This window comes from Apteryx rowi, unplaced genomic scaffold, assembly GCF_003343035.1.
Source record: "Apteryx rowi isolate R43461 unplaced genomic scaffold, aptRow1 scaffold_241, whole genome shotgun sequence".
NCBI lineage: Eukaryota > Metazoa > Chordata > Aves > Apterygiformes > Apterygidae > Apteryx > Apteryx rowi.
Genome location: NW_020448764.1, coordinates 227294 through 252048, shown reverse-complemented (window position 1 = coordinate 252048; position 24755 = coordinate 227294). Strand labels below are relative to the sequence as shown.

The 24755-nt window shown below is 37.7% G+C and overlaps 1 protein-coding gene across 6 annotated transcripts in view; it reads left to right on the top strand.

The window, feature by feature from the left end:
* Positions 1-24755, top strand: part of UTRN (utrophin) — a 366002-nt gene that overhangs the window by 136188 nt on the left and 205059 nt on the right. The window lies entirely within an intron of this gene.

The window sequence follows — 24755 nt, the reverse complement described above, 5'->3', positions numbered from 1 at the left end:
GCTTCCCAGCAACTCCTGAGCTGGGCATTAGTTGGCATACAGGCCACGGAGTGTGGAAACCCTAGAAATAACTGAGCAGGGGATTAAATGTTGTCACTTAGGGTCCTTTCTCATATGTGGACACCCTGGCTCATCTAAAATCTAGAAGGCAATTCCCTTCTCCCAGTCTTAAGCACAGACCATTGAGGATAGCTGGAGTACAATGTCAGCCATCCATTCCTCCCTTTCCAATAAGCCTCTCTGGGGAGGTAGAAGGGGAGAGAGAGGAGCTGGGTTTAGTCTGCCTTATTGAGGGAAGACAGCAGTAAAGAATGTGGGGACCTGTTAACTCTTCTTTTTTTTAAATTAATGTGTTTGGGCCTGCGTCAGGTAAAGACTGAACATCACTGCTTGAAAGGGTTTTCAGTGTTTCTCTGACATATGAATGCCCTGTTTACATGATGTGAATGCTGTTCATGTCTCTTCTTTCTCCTGAATGTTTTACTGAATTTTTTTCCCATTAATTAGTTTGCCTCATTATTTAGTATAGTTATGCTCTTTCAGTATGTACAAATTGGAAGATTAGGTTAACTACAGAAATTGTGCACTCTAAGTTTGGAGTAATGTCTTCCGTGCTCTAAATTCATGGAGTTTGAGTGTCTTTTAATGAAAAAGTGTGGTACTCTCAGTACCAGTGCTATTAACCTGAACATGTCTACATTGAATGTCTCATTTTGTTTAAATTCAGAGCTTCTGGTCAAGCAGTTCACTGTAATTGTAAGGGAAGAACAGTATATTGTGGAGGCTTGAGTCTGTAGAAGATGATGTGTCACTCACCAACATTTACGTGGTTATTGTCAGCCAGGTAGCTCATCTGTAGAGATGAGAATCTTTGTGAAATGCTGAGACCAGTCTGTAATGACAACACCTAGAAGTTAATATAATACTTTCTGTTGGCAACAATAAAAGTAGGAGTGCTGGCAGGGCTAAAAAGGGGGCGCAGAAAGCTTACAACATGCGGCAGCGCAGTGTATAAACAGACTCATTTCTGCACTACCTTGCATTTTGTGCAGTCAATTACACTGGGATAACGTCATGACTTTGCAATACGCTACTGTCCACTATATGCAGCTGTGAAGGACCTGGGCAATTTGGTCATGGAAGACTGATTGCCTCCTTTGCTGTGCTGCAGGTTGGTTTAAATTGTCAAACCTGTCCTATGTGGAGGGAGAACAGCTGGGCAAGAGTCCCTGCTGCCCCATGGAGAGGTCTATAGCCTCTATATACCTGATGTTCTCCATCTTCCCTGTGACTGTATGCTCTTCTGTACATCGTGTGGCAGATAAACTGTTGTAATCACTTAACTTACCTATGAATTTACATAATATTGTAAGCTTTTTTCAGTTACCAAAGAAGTTGTTACAAGAGCACATGTCAGACTGTCATAGCTCAATGGCTTCTGAAATGAACTTTTTTCCTATACCAACTTTTAATACCATTTTAAATCTAACCAGAGACTTTCAAATCATTGCACTGACAAGCTCTCAAAAAATCAATGTTTCTGTTTTCAAGTATTTTTTGGAATGAGCTTTTTAAAACCAATTTTAGCAAATTATAAAGAAAATTCAAGCCCTCTTCCCTGCAAGGTCTTAAGATTAAAACTGACTAAAGAAGGAAAATTTCCTGTTCTCTCCCCCTCTTTATCAGTATACAATAACATTGTTCTTCTTTGYTGTGCTTTGCTAAATACCTGAAGAAATATTTCTTCTAAATTGAACTGGTTGCAAGAACAGTGCAGAACCTGTAACTTCCTCAGCTCTGTACGAAGGTACGCCTGCCCCTCAAGCCCTATGCATTGAGGAAAAAGTTTATTTACCATGATTTCGGGCTGTGATTAAATTGTAGGTGAAATACCTGCTGCACATAGACAAAACATGATGGATTATATTTTGTTGTTGCATGTCATGCATTTTCAAAATAGGATCATCTGTTAAACTGGCATCTTTGTGTGTTGGGAGTGGGGAACTATCTTCCATTACATTGCTGGGGCTAAGTTGTTTGGCTGCGGTGCAAGTCACTCTAGAGAGTCAGTGATCCGGGGATTGTTGAAGCCTTGTTTTGACTTCCATTGCTTTATCCAAGGGTAGCAGCAGTACAATGAAAATAATCCCAATTTTGAGCTGGGTAGAAGGTAAAGTGTTGTTTGTTTTTAAGGGAGGAAATTCATGATTATAGCATCAATCCTTCTTAATTTGTTCAGTATCTAATTATCACAGAGGGCTTCCTTTCAGGTTACTGTCAAAACACTCCAGCCTGTGTTGGTCACCAGGTGCAAAATATGTAGCAAACGTCTACAAGAGGTTAAAAACTAATTTGAAGAAAGATGCAGAAAATGAGCTAACAAATAATAGAAAGTAGTGCTGGGGTAACATGAGTGAAGTTCTTTGCCTACAGATGTAAAGATATTATTCAAAATAATTTGAAAGCTTTGTTTTAGCATGAACTAAAATCAACATGACTAGTCATGGACTGCTTATTTCTGTTTGTCTTACTGCTTGATTTAAACTTGTATATTGGCAAGGAGAAAGAGCAGAACTGAAAGAAGAGGGCAGGAGTGGACTGGACCCTGTTTTACACAACAGAGGTCTGAGCTCTTGCTCTTCTATCTCCTAGGTTTTTGCCAAGAATGTTTATTAACAGGACATGACCTAATGCTGATAGGCCAGGATTGGAGGGAAAAGAACAAACCTGTAGTGGGAGAGCAGATAAGCCAAAAGCAACTGAGTACAGGGGAACAGTTTGAAGAGGTGGTGGAAATGAGGAAAGAAGCCGAGGCTGTGGAGGTCAAGGATACACAGGGTGAGATTTTTAAATACAGAATGAAGTCAATTCTCTGTTTCCTTGAAATGATATTATGTTTGGTGCTGGAAAGATCAGGGAGAGAACAGTGTACAAGGAAAGCAAGTTCGGTGTGAGGACTAGTAGAAAAATTGACCCAGTTCTAAAAATGAAGTGGGAAGATAAGGATGAGAAGGTTGTGTTAACAAAGAGTTGGATGGGAACAACTTTTAAATCAGTGTCCTCTCTGAAGAGATGGTGCCCATCCACCTCAGATGCAAACTGCCTGATAGTAGGCCTACTAGCATACAAAGCACTGGTCTCTAAGCGGTGATGTTTCCAGGTGCCTATGAATTTGTCAGACTTCATGTTACTTTGAGTTGGTGCCTCCATACTGTGCTGACAGATGTGCTAGAAATGTGTGAATACATACTTATGTAGCAATATACACATTAAATAATATGATTACTTGTAATAGTCTCTTCAGATTCCAAATTTAGCCAAAAACCTCTTATGTTTTAACTTTATGGTAACATTAAGGAAAAGTGTTTAGCTTAGGAGTGAACAGGAGAATTTTATTTAGATCTTTATTCAGCTGATACTTTAAAGTAAGCCTGCAATCATCATCATCATCATCATCATATCCTTTGTTTTGGGCTATGTATTTAGTTCTTTTTGTGAGAACAGTGGTTTGCATCCTCTTCTGCAGGGTGTTCGATCTTGGAACATAGCTTGCAGATGTTCCTTGTATTCCTGTCTGTCCAGAGAGGCAAATGTTGCATATCTATTAGCAATCTTAGGAAAGAGGAAAGGGATCAAAGCCCCAGGTTGAGAACACAAATAATAACTTCATATTTTTCTTGATACCTGTGGATGTAACTTATTACACGGTGGGATTTTTATTCATTTAGTTTTATGTTCTATTAGAGAAAGTGACTATCAGACTTGGTGTTGTTTTCCCTTTGGGATCTTGGTAGCTAGAAGCTATGTTAATGCACCTAATTAATTTATATGGTGAATGTGTTTCTTTTCTCATGGAACTGTTTTTAAGATGGGTTTGAGAAGACCTAATGGGGTTTTGGTTTTGATTGATTTCCACTGATACTGTGGTGTATCTGATCTGCACTGAGACAGATTCTCTCTTTTACTCTCTGTTCCTATTGCCTACTGTGTTGATAATGGCCTCCCTGAATGTTTGCTCTAGCAGCCCCTCTGATACAGATTAAAATATATTCGTCATTAGCACCTTTGGGAGTAGTAAAAAATAGCTGTCTCTGGTTATGCTGCAGTATCACCACACCGAGGGTTATGTTGGCTGTATTACACTAAGAGTACATAGCTGGTAACAAAACACTTCCATGTTCTTGAATGTCCTTTTGCAATCCTTAGATGGCTTAAATAATACTGCTTTGTCATGGGAAAAACATCAAAATGATGTTAGCTCTCTGAATTCAAAGCTGCTAGAAAAGGGGTGGCGCAACTGGGTGCTTTAAATTTGCCAAAATCTGATCCTTTCCTAATAAGTCATTTAGGAAAAGATTCTAATTGGAAACAGCTCCTGAAAAACGTTCCTACTTTGTGGTGCGAGTGAGAGTCCTTTGAGATCTCTTTGGCTAAATTGGCTTTAAGAGAGTTTTTGTAAGAGAGAGAGGTTTACCCCCTGCAGTTTTTCCTTTTCTGTTGGATAATCTAGCTTTGAGAAGTGCCTGTGTGTAATTTATTAGGCTTTAATGTATGGCTGATATAATTAGGGCAGGTATCCCTCTGCTCCTCTCTCAAGATTTATACCACAGTCTGTTATTCACTCACTCTACAGCTCTGCCAGAGCTGCAGTTAGTCTGAGAGCGAGAGCATCCTTTTCCAGAGTGAAGGAGCAAATGCTCAGTCTGTCGATATAAAGCAGCTGCTGCTAGGGAAGAACAGCGGTTTGAAACATTGGAGCTGTCTTCCTGAAGGAATTCCTTTTTCGTTTCTGCAGCTTTAATGCTTAAATTAATAACCTTTTCTGGCTGTTTAGTACACTCCTGAACAGTGGCAGACGCTCGGCTGCTCAACAACTTCATTTACTCCCTGCATAGGCAGAGCTGAGCAGTACTGGATTGGAAAATCTGTGAAGGCTTTTATTTTTTTTTGTATTTGTTTCTTGGGGTTATTTTGTGAGAGAAACTTATGCTGTATCAAGCTCCTTTGCCTTTGAATCATATAAAGCCTGTAGCTCTCAAAAGCAGTCCTGGAAGAGAGCATGCTCAGAAAGCTGGCAAATCATTGTCCAGTGACTGGGAAGAAATGATAGTTGCTCTTCATTTATAATGCAAATTCTGAGGTGTCTTCAGAAGTGTGGCAAACTTAAAATGATGGCTGTGGTGAGAACGTCTCTGCAGAAAGTTGTGGTGTTGTTGCATCGTTTACAGAGGATGGCAGTTTCTTCTCCGCGTTACCAGAAGCTTTGTAAGGTAAGAAATGCAAGACCAGAATCTGGAGAGTACTGAAAGCTGACTCTCTTATCTTTTTCAGATAAAAATGAAAAAGTCAAAGAGTAGGATGGATGTCAAAAGGGTCTAAGCTGTATAGTGTGTTTTGCAAAGCTGAAATTTTCTCTGGTGTATGTTTTCTTAAAGAATGCAATTTATTTAAAAAAGAAAAAAAAGTCCTTTTAAAATGTGTCACTGTGTAATATAAAAATGCTACGTTGCCTACCCTTTAAGTAGGTCTGGAAAGAAACTGTTAATATCCAATTAGCTTTCGTAAAATATTACTACATCTTTTTTTTTGAAAGGAGTTGGTTAATTCTTGATAAATATGTTCCTTTAACTCCTAGGTACCCATTGTACAGAATAACTGTGTGTTTTCTTCAATACCCGATATTTTTGCTTTTGAGTTAATGAAACTTTTTATCAGAAATGAGAGTTCAGCAAACTTAATATATAGCCATGTAATTTTGACTTCACCTGCCTATATCTATTGAGTTCTCTCACAAATAAAAATGAGAAAAAGTTGCATGAAAAACATGTTGACATGGTCTACTACTCATATTAATATATCTGTAGTTATCTTTTTTGGAGCTGACTGTTTCTGATTCCACCAAGACTGTATTTATTACTGTTTTGTATCTTATGCAGGTACAGTAGTTGAGAACTTAATTACTGTGGAAATGATCTAAGCTACCTAGTGAAAGTCTCTCTTTTTTTTTTTTCTTTTTTTTTTTTCTTTTTTTTAAAAAAAAAACAGATTGATCACTTGCCAGATATAAAATTCAGGTGTGATCTATAAAGTGAGTTAAGACTGTCACTTGTGTTGGTGCCTGTGTGGTATGGTCATGCTGTGGTGTATTATTGGACCTTAATATATGGATACTACTTTGTAACTTTGGGAAATATAAAATTGAAGAGGTTCAGCTATATGCTGACATTATCTTATAAAAAAAAATATATATCCATGTGGCTGTCTTTGAACTTATTTTTTATTCTTGCTGCTTCCAGTACTTTAAAACTGCCTGTGTGTTTTGATGAAACTATGCCTGAGTTTGTGTACAAGGTATGTAAACCGAAGTGCATGACCATGCTCAGGAATCCATTCTTTGTGCCAATGGAAAAGCAAATGCCTCTAGTCGTATTTGCCTCAGTCTGAAATGTGTTTTCTATTATGAGCAATATGAAAATGAAACAAAGTAAAAGACTTTATGGTAGAGTTTGAAAGTGAGAGAAGGGTATAATATGGTATCTGGTTTATAGCAGTGAAGTTTATAGAGGAAGTTATGGCATGTTGGGAACAATCATTGTTTTTAGATGATTGTTTCAATGTGCTGCTGTTTACACAGCTACACTAAGAGCGGTATCTTCATTACGAAAAATAATTGAGACTAGCTAGTTTGATGTGTACATGCAAGATGTTTTAACAAGTATGCTTCAGTGGTTTCAAAAATGCTAGTAAAGTGCATTAAAACCCCTTTAGTTACATTTTTGTATATAAACTCATTTGTAACAATGCTTGTCAAACAAGAACTATTTAGTGAATCTTGTAGTAATTATTATCTGCTGGTTAGAGTGAAAGCCTAGTAAGTGGTTGAATACCTAATTTGCTGAGTTTAAATCTACCCAAGGGATAGTAAAAATCTTCTCAAAAGCTGTTATTAATATATATTTTCTGACTGAGAATCCATGCAGTGATAGCCTTGGGAAACTTTGTGTAGCTTACAGTCACACTTCTTTTTTCTCTTTTCTCTTCTCTTCTCTTCTCTTCTCTTCATTCCTTAAAAAGTCATGCTGCTTGGTGTTTTCCGAGGTAGTGTCCTACTCAGTTTAACTGGAGGTAGAAGGGTTGGTCTGCCTGTGGAGTTAAGTCAGACACTCTCAGAGGAGGAAAAAAAGGAGTATTTTACAATCCCAGCCACTTCCAGCAGGTGTCAGTGTAAGGCAATGATATATGGGAGTCTGCTGATGGAAATGTTAATGCTTAGAAGAGAAAATGGTATGAAAATTACAAATTATAAACAACTCTAAAAGAAATCCTTACTTTAACTCTATTTCAGTGTTCTGTATGCTTGTGACTTTTGGCATTTCGCAAGTTTGTACTTGTGAACTCTGTACATACACAAGTATAGTTCAGTTCTGCATAAGAGAAGTTATTCACTGTTTGTCACATCGGGTACCGAGTAGTTGCTTCATGAACTACCATCTAAATGTTTCATGTGAAGTGTCTTCTGAAGCATAACACTGCCAATGAAATAAACATTAAAGTGCCAATGAAATATTTACAAACAAATTCGTGAAGTTGGAGTGTTTGCCTATTTAAGTGCACGATTTATAAAAGAATAAATTAGGCTTTATTATAAACTGTAGTGGGGGAAAGTCATAATTGTTCCTTTTATTAGCAGCTTGGTGTAACAGTAACTCAAGATTCAAAGTTTTCATGTCACAAATTTGTTAAAAGCAGAAACAGAAATAAACTTTTCGTTGAAATATGTTTACCTCATTGCTGCAAAATGGAGAATCCAAGGTTTAGGATATTTCTTTTTTGCTTGTTTGCTTTTTCTTTCACTAATCTCTTCATACCAAGATAAATTTTTGCCAGATGCAACTTCTTTTTACTGATTATGCCATATGATTCTTTTACACTGAAATCAGTAGTACATCAGGAAAAAATTTGTACACTTAGCCTGTTATCAGGACAGCGAATACATTTTTTGCTTTATCATTAACAGCTTTGTCTCTTAACTCTCATAATATTCTATGATTCTCAAAAGAAAGAACCAGAAAAAAAATGTGTTGTCACGGTTGTCATCCACTTTGTTTTTTGGTAATGTGTGATTTGTTCTTTAAGGAATATTTTCTGTTAGGTATATCCAGATAGCTTGGACAAGAATGAATTTAGATGTTACTGGGAACAAAAAAATTCATGGTAAGGTGCAAATTGACAGACCTCTTCTGAGAGACCAGAACTATGATATTACTTATGAAAATGAAGTAGAAAGTTGGGAGGCTTTCTTGAATTTCCCTGACATAAGCAAAAGAATAGTACATGTCTGTCAGACATAAATGATAAACTTGAAATATGTATTCTGTTGATGGAGCTTGACCATGATATTTTTGAAATAAACCGCTAGCATGCAGGGTAAACTGTTGGAGGACAGAATGAGAAAAATAGCTAGTAGCTAGAAGAATATTTTCTCATTTCTTTTTTGATGACTTCTCCAGAGGAATGCCCTCTTTTGCGGAGGGAGGGGAAGGAACCAAGACCAAACAAACCTCTTCAAATAAAATATCTGAAATCTCAAACCTGATATGACATTACTCTTCACTCTTGAGGTGACACATGGTAACTTGGAGTTATTGGCTTTCTCAGCTGTGAAGAGAAATGATGTGTCAGAAACAAGTATCTTGCGTGTTGTGTTTTTTGGGTTTTTTTTATGAACACATAGTTTAAAATGCAATTCTCTTGTTTTTCTGCTGTTTTATTTCTATTGCTAGTGTTAAATTTACAAAGCCACAGGAAGTTAAAAGCACAGCAAATGCTAAGGTCAGCCAAACCCCTTTTTCACTGTGACACTGGTGATTGCCTTCTGAATGGCATTAAAATACTGTTGAATTTTCAAAGTAGTAACAAAAGTTTTTTTTCCTATGAAATTTTGAAAAATGTGAAGGTTATTGGGGGAAACAGCATGGGCTGTGTTGAAACATGAGTAGGATAAATACTGATCCCACTGAATTTTACAGCAGTGCATTTTCTAATATTTTTAATTTTAACTTGGTTTAGAAAAGAGATCATTCACACTTGATCAAATTCAGGTATGAAATACAGGTAATCAAATGGGGTGAAAAAGAGGTGTGACAGCAGCAACAATATATATTTATTGGACAGTGGGACTGAACAAAACTATTTTTGGAAGCAGCTTCTGAAGTAGGTTGCTATATTGAGTTGCTTGTTGGTTGGAAAATGAAGCAGTGTCTCTGTCATCAAAAGCATTGCTAAATTAGGCAAATGGGTTGTTTTTTTTTTTTTTTGGTAGACGAGAAAGTTAAGTGTGGACTGCTTGATACTGTTCTAGTAGCTTAAGGAACATTACAATAATTGTAAAAAATAGAGGTTCTTTTGCAATGTCAGATCTCTAAAAATGAGCCATAACATAACTGAGAGTCAAACTGCCCCATCTAAATCTACCATAAAGCCCTTTAGAAAGGAGGAGGCCAGAATTTAAAGAGATCTGGTTGCTATTATCTGCTGGAATATAGTGAGGTTAAAAAATGCACTAGTAGAGTGCACAAGACTGGCTCTTTCAAAAGAGAAGTCTTGATAAATGAATAAATCTAATGAGCAACATCTCGTGATGATGAGTTTTAGGATATGCTTTTGTAGAAAACAGCTGAGAAATGTATGTGGTAACCAACCTGGCCCCAAACTCTCACGCCTTGTTTGTGTTGAAAATGAGTGCTTAGAAGAAGTAGCATCCATTGTGAATTCATGAGATATTGTATGTGAAGGGATGGGATGAGACATGCCTGGGTGCATGGCAAACAGAACAGGGTTAAACACAACTACAGAACTTAAAATTTTACAAGGTGGCATGGTGGGATCACTGACTGAAAGGACTGGAATACTCTGTCTTTGGAGAAATGTGAATACCCTAAGAATGCATGTGAGTCAATTTAAAATGGACAAGGTGGAAATTTTTTCTGTTCAGATACGAATTAAAAGTTGGAATGCTGAAAACTGATGATTAGAACATTTGAAAATATGGGCATTTGGAACTTTAAAGAGATCAAGATTGATTTGTTACTGACTTTTTTTATTGAATAATCGTGACAACTACAGAAGGAATGAAAGGCTGAAGGGAGACTTTTTTTATTGGCTTTTGAAAAAATGAAGGAGATGAATGCTGGAAATTAATATCTAGTAAGTCTAACTTCTTACTAAAGTACTGGAGGAAATATTGAAAGTAAGAATAGATTTTTTTAACTGCAGAGGGAAAAAGTGAATAGTAATAAAATGTATTTCAAAAAGCAGATCAACAAAAAAACTTGCTTTTTTGAGAACTACAAAATAGGAAAGATTGGAATTAGTTTAGAGAGGGGTATAGAAAAGCATTTGATACTGTGTATTACCATTTTAGTGCTATTCAGAAAACAAAACTGCTTTGAAGCAAGTTCTTTAGAGGTTGAAAACTAGATAGAAGTTGTAGATAGTAAGGTGCTGTACATTTGTGAGGGCATTTGGTATAGTTTCTTGTGTCTTATTTGACTTCAGATTACTTACAATTTAATGACAAAGGAAGTAAAAGAATATTTATGCTGAACTGGAGTCATTTTAAGCATTATTATTGGATCAAAAGACTGAAAATTAGAAATAAGGGCAACCAATGCAATTTAAGTTGGAAATATAGCTGGTATGGAAAAATAATCCAGTGGAATTTATTTTCCGTTGGTATCAAATGGCATGTGACTATTCAGTGGATCAGTGAAAGACAAGGACAGTTTGGGGCTTTGGTGCATAGGTAAGGTGTCACTTAGTTGCTAAATGTTAGTATGTTATGGGTTGATTCCCACTGGAATATTTTGGAGGGGGGGGGAATCTGAGTATTTTTATGTTTTCATAAACTAGAGAGATTTGAGATCCTGAGAACAGACAGGGATAAGTGACTGTCACAGATGCAGAGCCTGGTCATGATTGGAGGTGGGGATGGAGTGTCTCCAGTTAAGAATGTAAGAAACAGCTGAGAGGAACAGGCAGGATTTCAAGAAGGAAAAACTTGTAGATGAAGTATTGGGAAGCCCTCTTGGTTGTGAGATTTAGGAACTTATCACATCTTTTTCCAAGAAGCCATGTGTCCTCAGTCCATGAAGAAAATTATTTAACAAGTCCCCATGAAAGCCATTTCCAAGCATTAAAGGACAAGAAGGTGACTGTGCACAGCCAGCCTGGATTTAAAAAGCCTGAGTTTTGCCAGCCCAACCTGATTGCTTTCCATGACAAAATGGCTGTCTCTTTGGACAAGGGGAGAGCAGTGGAGATCCTTGATCTTGACTTTAGCAAGGTATTTGACACTATCCCTAATAGCTGAATTAGGGAAATATAGACATGGTGGATGAACTACAAGATGGGCAGAAGACTGCCAGGACCACTGGTGTTCCTCAGGGGTTGATACTGAGGCCTGTACTGTTCAACATTATCATCAATGACCTGGACAATGGGACAAAGCACCATAAAGTTTTTAAAACAACAGCAACAATGAACTTGTACCTTTATGGACCAACCTTGTTCCATAAAGCATTGGTACGAGCTGGGGATGGACTGGCAAGCGAGCAGCTCTGCAGAAAGGGACCAGACAGGTCTGCTGGACAGGAAGCTGAATGTGAACTGGCAGTTTGCCCTTGCGATGATGAAGATTAACCACATATTGGGTTGCATGAGCAAGATCAGAGCCAGCAGGTTAGGGGAAATGACTGTTCCCCTCTCCTTGGCACTCGTGAGGTCATGTCTGGAATGCTGCAGTTGGTTTTGGGCCCCCCTAGTTCAAGAGAGAGGTTGACAAACTGGAGTGAATCTAGTGTGGAACCACCAGTGTGCTGGGGCTGGAGCCCATGGCGCAGGAGGGGAGGACAGGCTGGAGTCCATGGCGCAGGAGGGAGCTGGCTTTCTTTGGCTTTGTGAAGAGAAGGCTCACGAGTTTCTAAATATCGTCACCACCAACCTAGGGGTTATCGCTAGAGAAGATGGAGCCAGACATTGTTCAGAGGTGCACTGTGAAAGGGCAAGAAACAGTGGAAACAAGTGGCAACAGGAGAACTGGACATAAGGAAACCAGTTGTGCATAGTGAGAGTAATCGAGCACTGGAACAGGCTGCCCAAAGAGGTGGTTGTATGTCTAAAGACACTTGACTGTATTGGATAAGGTCCTGAGCAGCCAGACCTAGCTTTGAAATAGGCTATTGAAATTGGCAGGAGGTCTGACTGAACGATCTCCAGAGGTCTTCCAGCTTGCTTTTTTCTATGGTTCTGTGCTACTGCCCTATTACTAGAATAGTCAAAACTATAGTGCAGCAGTTTTCAGCTGTGACTGTGTTGCCTGCTTTCTATCAAAAACAACTTCTCTTGTTTACCCTTATGTGAAAATTCTTAGTACTCTGAGTTTTGATCTAAATCTGGGCCTGCTATGAATTTGCTGTACAGCCACAGCAAGTATTTATTTGAGAATCCTTTTGCTGTAGTGTAACTGTAGTGGGAACAATGTGGTACAGTCAGGTATTGGGTGTCCATCTGAATTTTGTGGTTATGGTGAGAAGGCATTTTAATATACTGTTTAAAAAAAAAAAAATCCTGTGATCTCATCCCAAATTACTTGTTCTTGCATTTTCATACATTGTTTTCCAAACCCACAAAGAAGGGAGTGTGCCAACAGCCCCTTTCAGAGAAAGATTGTGCAGGTCTTGAGTGATGAAGCTGACCTAAAAGTAACCATTTTGTTTTGCCTTGTGTCTAATTGTGATCAGTGCCAAATGAAACTGTAATAAATGAGTACTTTATTGTAAATTCTTTTTACAGTAGACTATGCTCTCTAGTGCTCTGTGTACATATCAGGCTTCTGTAGATATGAAATTGTTTTACTAAGGGGAGAGAACAAGGAGAAACAAAATGGGAGAGAACATAAAGCTTTGTAAATTCAGTATTTTTTTAACTGCTGCACCAATCATTCCTATTTGCAAGCAGAGTGCAGCTTAAGAAGAGAGAAGATTGATTCTAGGATATAATTTTTTTTTAATGGTGTTTCAGTAGTATTTTAGAAGGGAGGAAAGGAAGAGAGAGAAGAGGTGAGTGAAATATTTCAGGACATCCTTTTAGAATCCTCTTAGGTTTAAAGGCAAGTCTGTTTTTTGAGCTGAAAATACTTTGCTATTGCAGCAAGAATGAAAATGAGTTTAAATATTTTAGTAGTAGGGGTAGTTTTATTAAGGCATGAATGTAGGATTAATGGGAAAACTGACTTTCATGAACTTCATGTGTTTACAGGAGCTGGATCAATATTTGATATATGAGACCATCTTACAGTAGTATTTTACCACAGTGCTTTTTGATTGCTGCCGTTTTTCAGGGAGTAATTTTTTCCCCCTCTCTTTCCCGTGGGGCTTAATTACTCTGCCCAAATTCATGGAGTCCTGAAGCCATAGACACCCAGTTTAGTGCTTCACACATCCCCTTCTTGAGGGTTGAATGTCATTCCTGTCTTCTGCCTCACGCAGATCATTAGCGCTTGTTTTTGAGAAAACTGCACTCGCTGCATAGCTGGAAAAGCAAACAGTGCTGTTTGAAGCTGCTCTGTAGCTAGTCATCAGTAACTCTGGAGGAATTCTGCGGTTCATTTTGCCTTCCTCTCTAATTTAGACAAAGTGTGTTACAAGACTTCATGTTCTAAAGCTCCTCTGGAGCTCCTCTATTGCTTTTCCACTGATTGCAGGCTTGTGTGGCTCTGGGGCTGTCATGTTGTGTTTTCATGGTGGGCATTCTCCATGTAGTTTGCTGCAAAACATTTTACTTCAAAACTGAAGTAACTGACACGTTACTGCATAGCTAGGTAATTGGGTGTGGGTGGAAGATGTCAGTGGCTTTCCTGATAACTGATGTGCTGTGTTGTGCTACAGAAAGTGATTCTTCATGGTGGTAGTGGGACTGTATTTACCAGTGTTTTCTGGTGTATGGTAAATACTGTTGGTGCTGCAAGTGAAGTGACAAATCCAAACGCTGCTGATGCTATAGATGTTCCTTGGTTACTGATGAGCACTGTGTCTATGGGCACAGGGTTGTGCTGGTAGGGGAAGTGCTGGCTCTTCTGCATTCGTATTTCAGATCTCTGATGTGAGATCATTCTTTCGGGGGAGAGGCAGAGACTTTGRTTTTCAGTGCTTGTTCATATCTTGGCATTTCTGCTGAGACTACTGACCAATTAGTGCTAATTGTGCTGGGTTTTGTGAATTGGTCCTGGAACAGTCATCTGAGGTCACTGCTTTCTGTCACCTGCCATCTTTGGACTCAGTTTGAACTATTTTTTTTCTCTTTTAGGGAAGAGTGCATTACTAACCCTAAGCTAATCAGTCACCCCTCATGTTTAATTTTGAATGTTCCATTTCAAACACTGTAACTCTCTTGGTTAATATTCTCTTTTATTATTTGCTACAAAGAGAAGTATTTATTTGCTACAGGTTCTAACACTGCAAACCACTTGAAACAGATTTCTTCCTCCTCCTTTCTTTCTGTTACTGAAAGCACTCTCCCCCCTCCCTTCCATCCACGCACATTAGTATTTATTGTTTGAAAGAGGGGAAAATGGGGCACAGAAGGAAGAAAGAAAAGCAAAACCCCTCTGAACAGAGTTTTGCCTCTTTGCTATGTGTTTGCCTCAGGAGCTAACAGCAGCCCCTCAAATATTTTCACTGAAATAGCTGTATATCTTTCCCGTTATCTTTCACTTTTATCATCTCAGTATTAGCACTGAAATTTCCTCCCATAGCCCGTATATCTGTCTTTAAGAAGAATACAGTCTGAAACAATTCAGCTGTTTATCTGTAAGCAAACCATTAATTCAGATAACTGGATTGTGGAGGTTTATCATCCCTTACAATGGAGGGTTGTGTTTTATAATTTGTATAAAGACACTTGCAGGTGCAAATGGGAGAAGTAGCAGAGAAGTTTTTGTTTAAGAACTTGGATGTGAACATGCCCTTCCACGATCCCTGTGACTGCCCAAGTGGGTGTGACAAGGCCTTCAGGTGGACTTGGTTACAATCTTTTAGAGTTAGAAAACAATCAGATTCTATGACTTATGATCAAGGTTAAAAAAGTTTTTTTTGTTTGTTTTTGTTTTTTTTTTTAATGTTCGTTCTGTCTAAAAACCCTCTTTCTTTGCTGTATGATGGAGTTCTGTATTACTGGTAGCAGATTTCAGACCTCTCAGTCATTATGGGATGTGCAGAGCACAACAGTAGTCTTAGGGCAAAGGATCAGTGTTTCCTCTCCTTTTGTCCTTTGGAGAGGTGTGGGACCCAGCTCTTTTATAGAAGGAAACCTGCCCTCTGCCAGCAAAATCCAAATATGTTGATACACATTTTATGTGTGTTTCTGATGACAATTGTGTGATTAAAACTGAACCAAGAGCCTAAAAAATGGACATTCTTTGAGTTATGGCACCAACTGTTGCTTACTGTTAAGTGGAAAAGAAAGCAATAAAATTTAATTTTGTGGTTGTACAGAAAGCTTTGGAAATTGTGATCAGGTTTTTAGGCCCAGCAAGCTTTATCTTGTGAAAAAACTCCCATTTAAACCATCAATATCGATCTAAACTATTAATATATTTGAGTGGAAAGGTCTAAAATGCAGACTAGTTTTCTATACTTCATTTGTGCTTTTCATTTTTGAAAGTTGCCTCATAAATAGAAGGTACCATCTAAAAATTACTTTCAGGTATGGATTAAAAAGATGTGGTAAAGTATCAGGGAGGGTTGAGTAAAATTTAGGGCAGGGCTTTGTTTTGATGTTGCTGGTAATGACTGTAATAGGCGAGTAGAGCTAAGGCCTACTTGTATAATAGGTCAGCTAGCTGAGCTTGTCAATGGCTATTGAGCTGTTCCTGTGGCATAAAAGATAATTTTCATTTGGGAGCATGAGTAGTTGTTGCTATGCTTGTTGATCTGCTCAGTGCTAATGATTAGTAGTGCTTTTCAGTGGCATGATTTTATACTGTGGTTGAAGAAGAGCTATTTTTTTCCACCTATCTGTCCACAGCAAACCTCAGTTTTTAGCTGAATGGATTAGTCAGTTCACACTAGAAGAGATGTGAAAGAATTGTTAGGTGGAGATTTCATGCAACAAGTAAACAATGGAAAAAGTGGACCCTGAATGAAAGATGTTTTGAGTAATCTGTGGTTAATACCTCAAAAGACAGATGAATTAGAAGTAAGCCAGAGTTATGCTTCAGTTTAAGATGGCTGTATTGGGTTAAGTATGTTAATTTTTAATATTCAATGTTCTTAATCATCATTTGAAGAGGCAATGAAGATGTTGGTAGTGAGCAAATACCTATTTTTAACACTGTTGAGGTCTACTATATTGTTGAGAAGGTGTGTGTTCCTTGAGGGTTCAAGTTGATTATGTTGAACCTTGATATTATTCTAAAGAATGAGAGGAATTATGGGGTAAGCAAAAAATTAACAACTGGAAATCAGAAAAGTGAAGCTTTCTGATGACTGTCCTACTTTTACATATTTAATACAACTTGGCTGTCAGCATACTCACAAGTCTCCTGTGCTATCACCAGATAAGAGTTGCTAGAGATTCTGTCAGTCTAAATGTAAACAGTTTACAGATGTTACTTGAGATGAGGACTAAGCACCTGTTAGAAAATAAAGTTACTTGAATACTATGGAATTTTTAGGTTGCGAAAGGATGAGAAACACAAGAAGATAAAAACAAACAAAACCCACAGCCCAAAACAAAGCTTACTGAAAAAGCAGGATTTCCACACAAGACCAATACGAGTATCATGAAATACATATGATTATATTCAAGCTTTTTGAAACAAGCATCAGTGAAGACTGTAGTATATGTAGAGTTATCTGCTCTTTTATTTGTATGAAATCAGGAGAAATGGAACTTAATTGGTAGTTGTAATGATACTCTCTGAATGGCAGCTCTGGAACAGGATACAACAGACATTTTAAACAGAAAATGGGGAAGGTACAGGAATGCTTTAAACTGTATCTTTTTCAGGCTTAAGCCCAGTTGCACAGGAGATGTGGAAGGGAACTGTGATTTAGATCATCTTAGAAAGTCCGGGGCATAAAGCTAAGTAGGATCATTTGTCTTGTTTAGCATTGTTTAATTTGATTATAAAGTATGTTTAGATTTTATGGCTGCTTGGTACTGTCCCAGCATCTTTGTTAGAGGCAAGTCTTTGGCAATGATATTTGTATAATGAGTGGGGGGGGGGGAGGGAAACAGCTTTGGAAGGAGAACAGCTGGCTTACAGTTATACTGATGGAATGAATGTTGCCTCACCTAATGGTGATTTCTTGGGATGGTTTTTGTCGTTAGAATAAACACCCTGGGAAATTGAGCATTGGCCGCCAGTCAATATTGTACTTGGAATCGTGGGACTTCAGTCCATGATGGGGCCCATAACGCTCTTGCAGACAGCATGGCTGGTGTGAATGAAAATGTCAAAGACAGTAAGACGTGTAAAATAGTATGAGTAGGCATCATGCTAGAGAATGGAAAAAGTTGATGTGGGCAGTCACTGTAGTACTATCCATTTTGTTCTTGTGATGCAACATTTTAGTAGATGCTCTAAGGTGGAAAAACAACAGATTCCCCCTCCCCCCAGTACAGAACTCTTCAGAGAAAAGACTGACTCCCTACTACAGAAATGTTAGTATCACTGCTTGACAGGAAGGAGAGATCAGGCTGCATGAAGTAATTGTACTGTAGAATTTCACAGTTGGCAGAGCCAATCTGCTGTGATCCATAATCAGGCATTAACATTGGTGTTTATTTGTTGACCTGTCCCTTCCCCCCCCCCAGCCCCCGGCCTCCTCCTCAGCCCTGGAAGTTCCTCCAATGCAAAATGAACCGTTCTACTTATTTCTGATACAGCCCATTTCAGACTTATTTCTTAATACGTCTGTGACTGTTTCAAGTGGTAAGGCTTGTATGGGTTTGTACAAAGTAATAAGTAAAATTAAAAATGCTACACCTCCTTTTTGTTCCCTGTTGTCTTATACTGTAAATTTGTGCAGATGTATAGCACATCTTTGCTTGTGTGTGTGTAGGAGGTTTGAAATGAAGTTTCATACCTATTGCAATGGAAAATGACGTATTCTTCCTTTCTCTTTCTTAACCCTTCTCTCCTTCTGTCACCTTTGCAACTGGTTGCCTGGTAAGCCTTGCAAGTTCCAGGTCTGCCAGCCTTTGTATTTTAGAACCTGTGGTTGTGGTTTTATTGATTTTACTCATTTTATTTATTTCTTGTTGGAGAAAGTGAGGAAAGTGGCAAATCAAAATTCTGGGACTGCACTGAAAATTCTTTCAATACCACCCTTGGCCTCATATTTGGCATTTGAAGAAAGCTGAAGTGTTACTGTACTGGTTCTCGTATTAGGGAGGATTGTTACCTGCCCATGGTCCTCCTGTCCACAGCTGTTGAATTGACAAAAAGTAAGGTGTGGTGCAGGTAGATGTTCCTTAGGGACACACAGTAATTCCAAAGTAAAGATCAAACAAAGCAGAAGTCAAACCTGCAGGAAAATATCCCAGTTTTTCCATTAGATTTCCCTGAGAAAGTGCAAAAAAGCATTTTTCAGTTTATTTTTTGCTGGCTCCCTTCAAATAAAAATGTTAAATGTATTCAAGAGCAAGGAATCTTTAAACAGCTGTTTCCAACAGACAGACAGCTGGAGTTGTCACTAAACTAGTGCTCTCTACCTTGAGACACAGGTACAAAGTTTGGGCCAAGTTCTCGGTGCCCATCTGGCTTCTGGTGTGCTTGCCTCAACCGGTGTCTGCTGCCTGCTTCAGTCTCTTGGGTCTGTAACTGGAAAAAAGCTTGATGTATTCAGCTAAAACAAACCCCACACTTATAAATATGCGAAAGAGAGGGGATGAAACAGCATCACTTGAAATAAAATACTTGACTGTTAATCTGCTTATGATAACTGTTGGTATGCCAACTTTCTTCACATAATTCCAGACGTCACAGTTGTGCAACTGGAATTTTTTGCCATAAACACAGAGCTAAAAGTAAAAAAATGGTAGTAGCAGTAACTAGATAGACACACAATCCCACTGTGTTTTGAAAAAACATCACTGCACCTAAATTACTTTTTGAACTAGACTGTATATAAAGTATTAAATTGCACCATGTCAGTGTGATCACAATGAGAGCATAGGGAGCACAGAGCAAAGTTTCTTCCTTATCTGGTATTACCTGTCATGGTACATGTGAATGAGATCAGCTATATATTTCATTATGAGCGATAAAATGTATTTGATTTAAAAGGAGGGATGTAGTACTGTGGAGGTATGTGATGTGACTGTACCCAAAAGGGCCTTCAGAGTTGCCAGTGGAACTTAGCAAGACACCTTCCGAAGGAACATCTGTTCCTGATGATAAGCAAATATGTGCTAAATTTGATTCCTGTGTTCAGAAAAAAGTATAAAAAGTTGTGTGATTGTGATTCTGGCTCAGCATTTCTTTTGACTTTTTAATAATGTATCAAATATTTCTTTTTTGTTTAAGTGGAGCCCCTAAATTACTAGCTTGCATATAGAAAGATGAATCAGCTATGCATGTATATAAGGGTTATTTGATACTATATACAGCATTGGAGATGTACAAATTTAGGTTTGAAAAAAGTGACTGACTCTGGAAGTTATTCCCTGCGTATTTAGGGAATTTATAGTTGTTTTGCTCATGGATTTATTCCTGTAGAGGGACCAAGCAGAGATTTAAGATGATGTTGCATGTTCATGGTTTCTGTGCATAAAGAATTAATTTGTGTGGTAAGAAAGAGTGCTGATAAAATATAAAGCAGTAAATGATTACAAGGTCATCTAGACTCTTAGTCCAATACTGAGATCCTCTATAGCTACGTCACTTCCAATGGATATTTGTCCAGTGTGTCCTTAATGCCTTGTAATGACAGATTTTACAGCTGCTTTTAAGACAATTTGATGCAGGTTTTTCCTGTCTTTACTGTTTAAAAAAAACTTTTTGTTGTTAGTATTTATTTCTGATGTCTAACAGAAATCTTCCTCTTTCTAATTGAGAGCAATTTATTGTAGGGTTCTTCATCAACCCCCCACATATCTTTATTTACAATAGGAGACTGTATTTCCAATCCCATGATAGTCAACATTTATATATTTGAAGACCGTTACCATTTCTCCCCTCTCCAAGCCTTCTAACATGTCTGCTTTTTAGATAAAATAATCATTTCCTCTGCTCTCCTCTGGATTATCTGCAGTTAGTTTAAAYTTATAATGAATCTCAGTGCCCCAAAGTTGATGCTGTGTTTCTGCTCAGACCTTTTTAGAGCTTAGCAGAATGAAATTGTTATTCAGGTAATATTGCTGTTTTGTACATTTACATTTAGCATTGTTGGCTCAAGTTTAATGTGGGACCCAGTGGTGTGGCACTCAGATTTTTTTCTGCTATACGGCTCTCTTGATTGTTACTTCTCACGTTGCATTTATGTTTGTTATTGTCAATTATAGCACTTTACATTTGTCTTAGAGGTGTTTCTAATTTCTTTGTCCTACAACAGTTCTAAGAATTGCCAAGATTTATTTTTAATTCTTACCTTTTATACAGCATCTTTGTAGCTTCTCCCAGCTTGATGTCCTTTTTAAAAATTGGTAAGTTGACTCCTCTGTTATCCCACTGTTAATGAAAATATTCAAAAATACTGGGCTCAAGACAAGTCCCTGTGAAACCTTTCTTTATATGAACCTTTACAGTGAACTGTTCATTTCTAAGTATAGCTTTTTAACAAGTTGTGCTCGCATCTGGGGCTGTCTTGTAGTGCTTTTGACAATTCAGTGAAGTCAAGATAAATGACGTTTACTACCATTCCCATATTCCCAAGGCTTGTTATCCTGTCACTGAAAGAAATTAAGTTAATCTGACGCGATTGATTCTTGACAAATCATGTTGGCTGTTACTAATTTTCTTGTTATGTTTAAGGTGCTTATGATGTGCTTACTGTTTTTTACAGAAATTTAAGAAAAGCTTTTGGACAGTTAATTCCTCAGCTCCTCTTTTTTCCCTAATTTAAAATGAGGAATTATATTTGTCTTTCTGGAATCGTCTGTTGATACCCAGAGGTAGCTGCTAATAGCTCAGAGACACTTACAGACTCTTATTTAAGTATTCTTTGGCAAATTTCATAAGGTCCACCCAATCTGAAAAAGTCAAATTTACCTGGTTACCCTTTGATCTGTTCTTTGACCAGTTGTAGCTCAGGTTTTTGCTACTGTATCGGCAGTTGTGGATATTTAATTGTCTAAACCACAGCAATCCTTGTCGTTGAAGACTGAAGCAAAAAAAAAAAAAAAAAAAAAAGTATCAAATATTTCTTCCTTCTCAGCATAATTGCTTAATAGTGTCCCCTTCCAGTCATGGTACTTATTTGAATGCGAAGTTACTGTTTAAAAAAAACAACAAACAAAAAACAGATAAATACAGTAATTAGGAAATTGTTTATTGGCTTTGTATCTATACAGGAAATTAACCATTTTCGTAGTGTGATATTTGATATCAAAAATGATGTAATAAAACCTTTTTGCCATGAAAATAACAGCTGGCCTCTGTATTGTTAAGAAAGTAGCACCAGCAGAATGAATTAAAACTTTGGCAGCAAAATATGGAAGTGACTCTAGAAATAAATGCCAACAGTCCATTCACCTGCCTCAAACATTAATTATATTTTATTATATCATATTTAAAATTTTTGACTTTCTCAACATTTATGAAAGCTATTAGGTGCAATTTTGTCTTCTGAAAATAAAAATATTTTCTGACATCAGTGGATTTGGGGTTTGTGATTTTTATTTATTTTTTAATGCTAACAGGGTCACTGTTTCTATTTCTTTTTGTTGTCGTAAAGTACTGTTTATTAGAAAGAACCTGGATTTAGCCTTTTTTCCTATATTACAGTTTTGTATGTGCACTTTGTACTGAGCAGTTGTCAATGCTTTAGAATAGCCTTTGTCACCCTCCTCGCTTTTATTTTCCTGAGACAGAAAAAAATAAAGGTTATGTTTCACTTTCCAGTGTAAAATAAATAAATATATATTAATCTAGACATATGCACATTATGTACTCTAGGAAAAGATCTTGTTTGGTTTGTCATATTCCAATGTAGACCTCAGTGCAGTCACTGAATTTGTTTGGATGGGCTTTGCAGTCCCAGCAGTACTGTGTGGGGTATACACTGGCCCAGTTGCAAGCCTGGGTTCAGTAGGTTTCTTCTAATTCAGCCTATTGCATCTTGAGGGCCTGCAGTAATTGCTGTGTGACTGTTGTGTTTACATGAGACATCTATTAGAGGTTTTTATCCTTCAGGTCAGACAGGTAGTGTTTTACTTCTAGGAACAAACAGAAATACGTGGTGATGGTGTTGAAAGCATTGTCAGTCTGCTTCTCTGCTTCTGTGTGGAAGGAAGAAGGGTGGGTAGTGGATGAGCGTGGGAATAAAATTTGGGAGTAGAACAGTTCTGGCATGAGGTAACTTAAATGTAAAATTCTAATGATTGGGTGTTTTGTTTGGTTTGAATTGCTACTTGCCATATAAGTTTATTTTCTTTGGTGTATTTTTTATTCAACTGCATAAACCAGCAGACAATTTAACTTGATTTAGTTGCTAAGCAGTACGTGTGCCCTGCTATCATGTTCTAACATACAAACTTTTCTTTATTTAGTGTGAGTAATAGAACTAGAGTATAAGCGAGACATTTTTATCACTTGTTGAAGTATCAGCCTTAAAAAGAACTGCCTTTATGGTGTTGGAAAGCAGAGATCTATTTGGAACAAAATCCCCTTATATTTTGAGTCAAAATACTTTACTGTAAGCAAGAAGACACTGCCAAAGGTGGAAATGAATGATGTCTCAGAGGAAAGAGACTTGCCTGTTGGCCTTTCAGGAAAGGTCAGTGGTATAAGGATGTTTGTGTGGACCTTGTTACACTGAAATTATTATCAGTGTCCAGTTGGCACTGCGAYGTAGGCAGGGGTTGTGCTTCTTCGTTCCATCCACAGAGGGGTTACACTGTTGGAAGGACAGCACTTTCTGAATATTTTTCGGTTAATCAGAAACAGAACACATCCTGCAGCATATGTGTTGATAATGAATGGTATACAGAAAATAAGCATAAAGAAAAAAAATAACCACAACAAAAACTCTAGTCTGATCACTTTAAGCATGGAAAATTGAAGTGGAGGGAATTAAAAAGGATTATGAAATTGTTTTACATATCTTTCCTTTAAAGACTGCTAGGCTTAGTAGTAAGAAGCAGATTGTTTAAGCAGATGATAAACGTTGAAGGCACTGTATCTTCTTTTAGGTCTGTTTAAAGAAATCTTAAGTAAAAAGCTATGTCATAATGTCACAAACTGGGTTATTCTGGAATATATAATACAGATTTGACACACACAACTACTTAAATTAGGAAGTTATAAAAAGAGAAATTTAGACAAAAGCTACTTTTATACAGAGACCTAATAATAACAAAAAAAAAAAGTGAAGACAGACTGCTCTAATGGTCCCTTAAACCAGCAATACTCTTAAATGTGTGGGGGATTACCCACTTCCTCTAGTGTATACAAGTTCTATCTTTGATATGTAACTCATTAACTGTAATGGAAACCTGCAGTGAAGCTAAGGGAAAATTACAGGAAAATGTGTTTATCAGAAACAAATGACAAAAATACCCAAAGATTTAAGTTACTGAACTATGTATGCATATACCTTTATTTTTATAAAAATGCTTTGCTATTCTTGTACCTTCCTGTTGGGTGTTTTCTGCTTGTTATCAGACAGTGAGCTCCAAATTCTCCTTCACAACCTGGAAAGTAAAGGTTTTGGTATATCTCAAAGGCGGGTAGTCTTTGCTTTCTTGTTTTCAGCAGATATCAGTTTTATAAAGGCACATAATATTTTGAAAAGCCTGTTTTGCTGAAATATGATTGCTGCTGGCTTGAAAAGAAACCATAGCAAAGCTACTGATGATCCTGAAACTATTTATTGCCTCCTCTCACGCCGACTGATGTTCTCTCTCTTTTCACTTCTGCCAGTTGTCTGTAGCCATCTTTTGCTTTCTCCTTGGGTTATTAACTGCCGTCAGCCAAGACTTTTTGTTCGGTGCTTGCGCGGTGCTTGGCACACTGAAGTTGTGAGCCACCGGGCTCCTAGCTGTTAGGTTAACGCAAGTAATTAATCATARCAAAGAGTCGTCATGCGCTGTTAAAGTCTTAGGCAAAATGAGTAGTACCCACAGCAAAAACCTGCCAATGAACCTGGCGTGCTCTCCTCATGTCTGTTAGTGCTCTCCTCCTTTTTCCTGGTGGGTGGATGCTTAGCGACTTGCCAGGCTTAAGGCAGTGCTTTTGTGTTTTCTGCGCTCTCCCTCCTTTACACTCACTCATACAGCCATTTATAGCACACTCATTTGTGTTCTCTGGGTTCTCAGTGGGAGATGGCATTTACCAGACTTGAGACGAATACCTTTTTTTTCCAACTTGAGGCGAAGTATTCATTTCCTGCCTACCTAACTAATTTGCCTTGTTGAATTTTTGGCATCTCCTATTGATTTAAAATTTGGGTTTGTGAACTTCTGATCAAACAGCTCAGCATGCAATTCTTACAATCCACTGCAAAGCTTAAGAGCTATTAATTTTCTTTTCT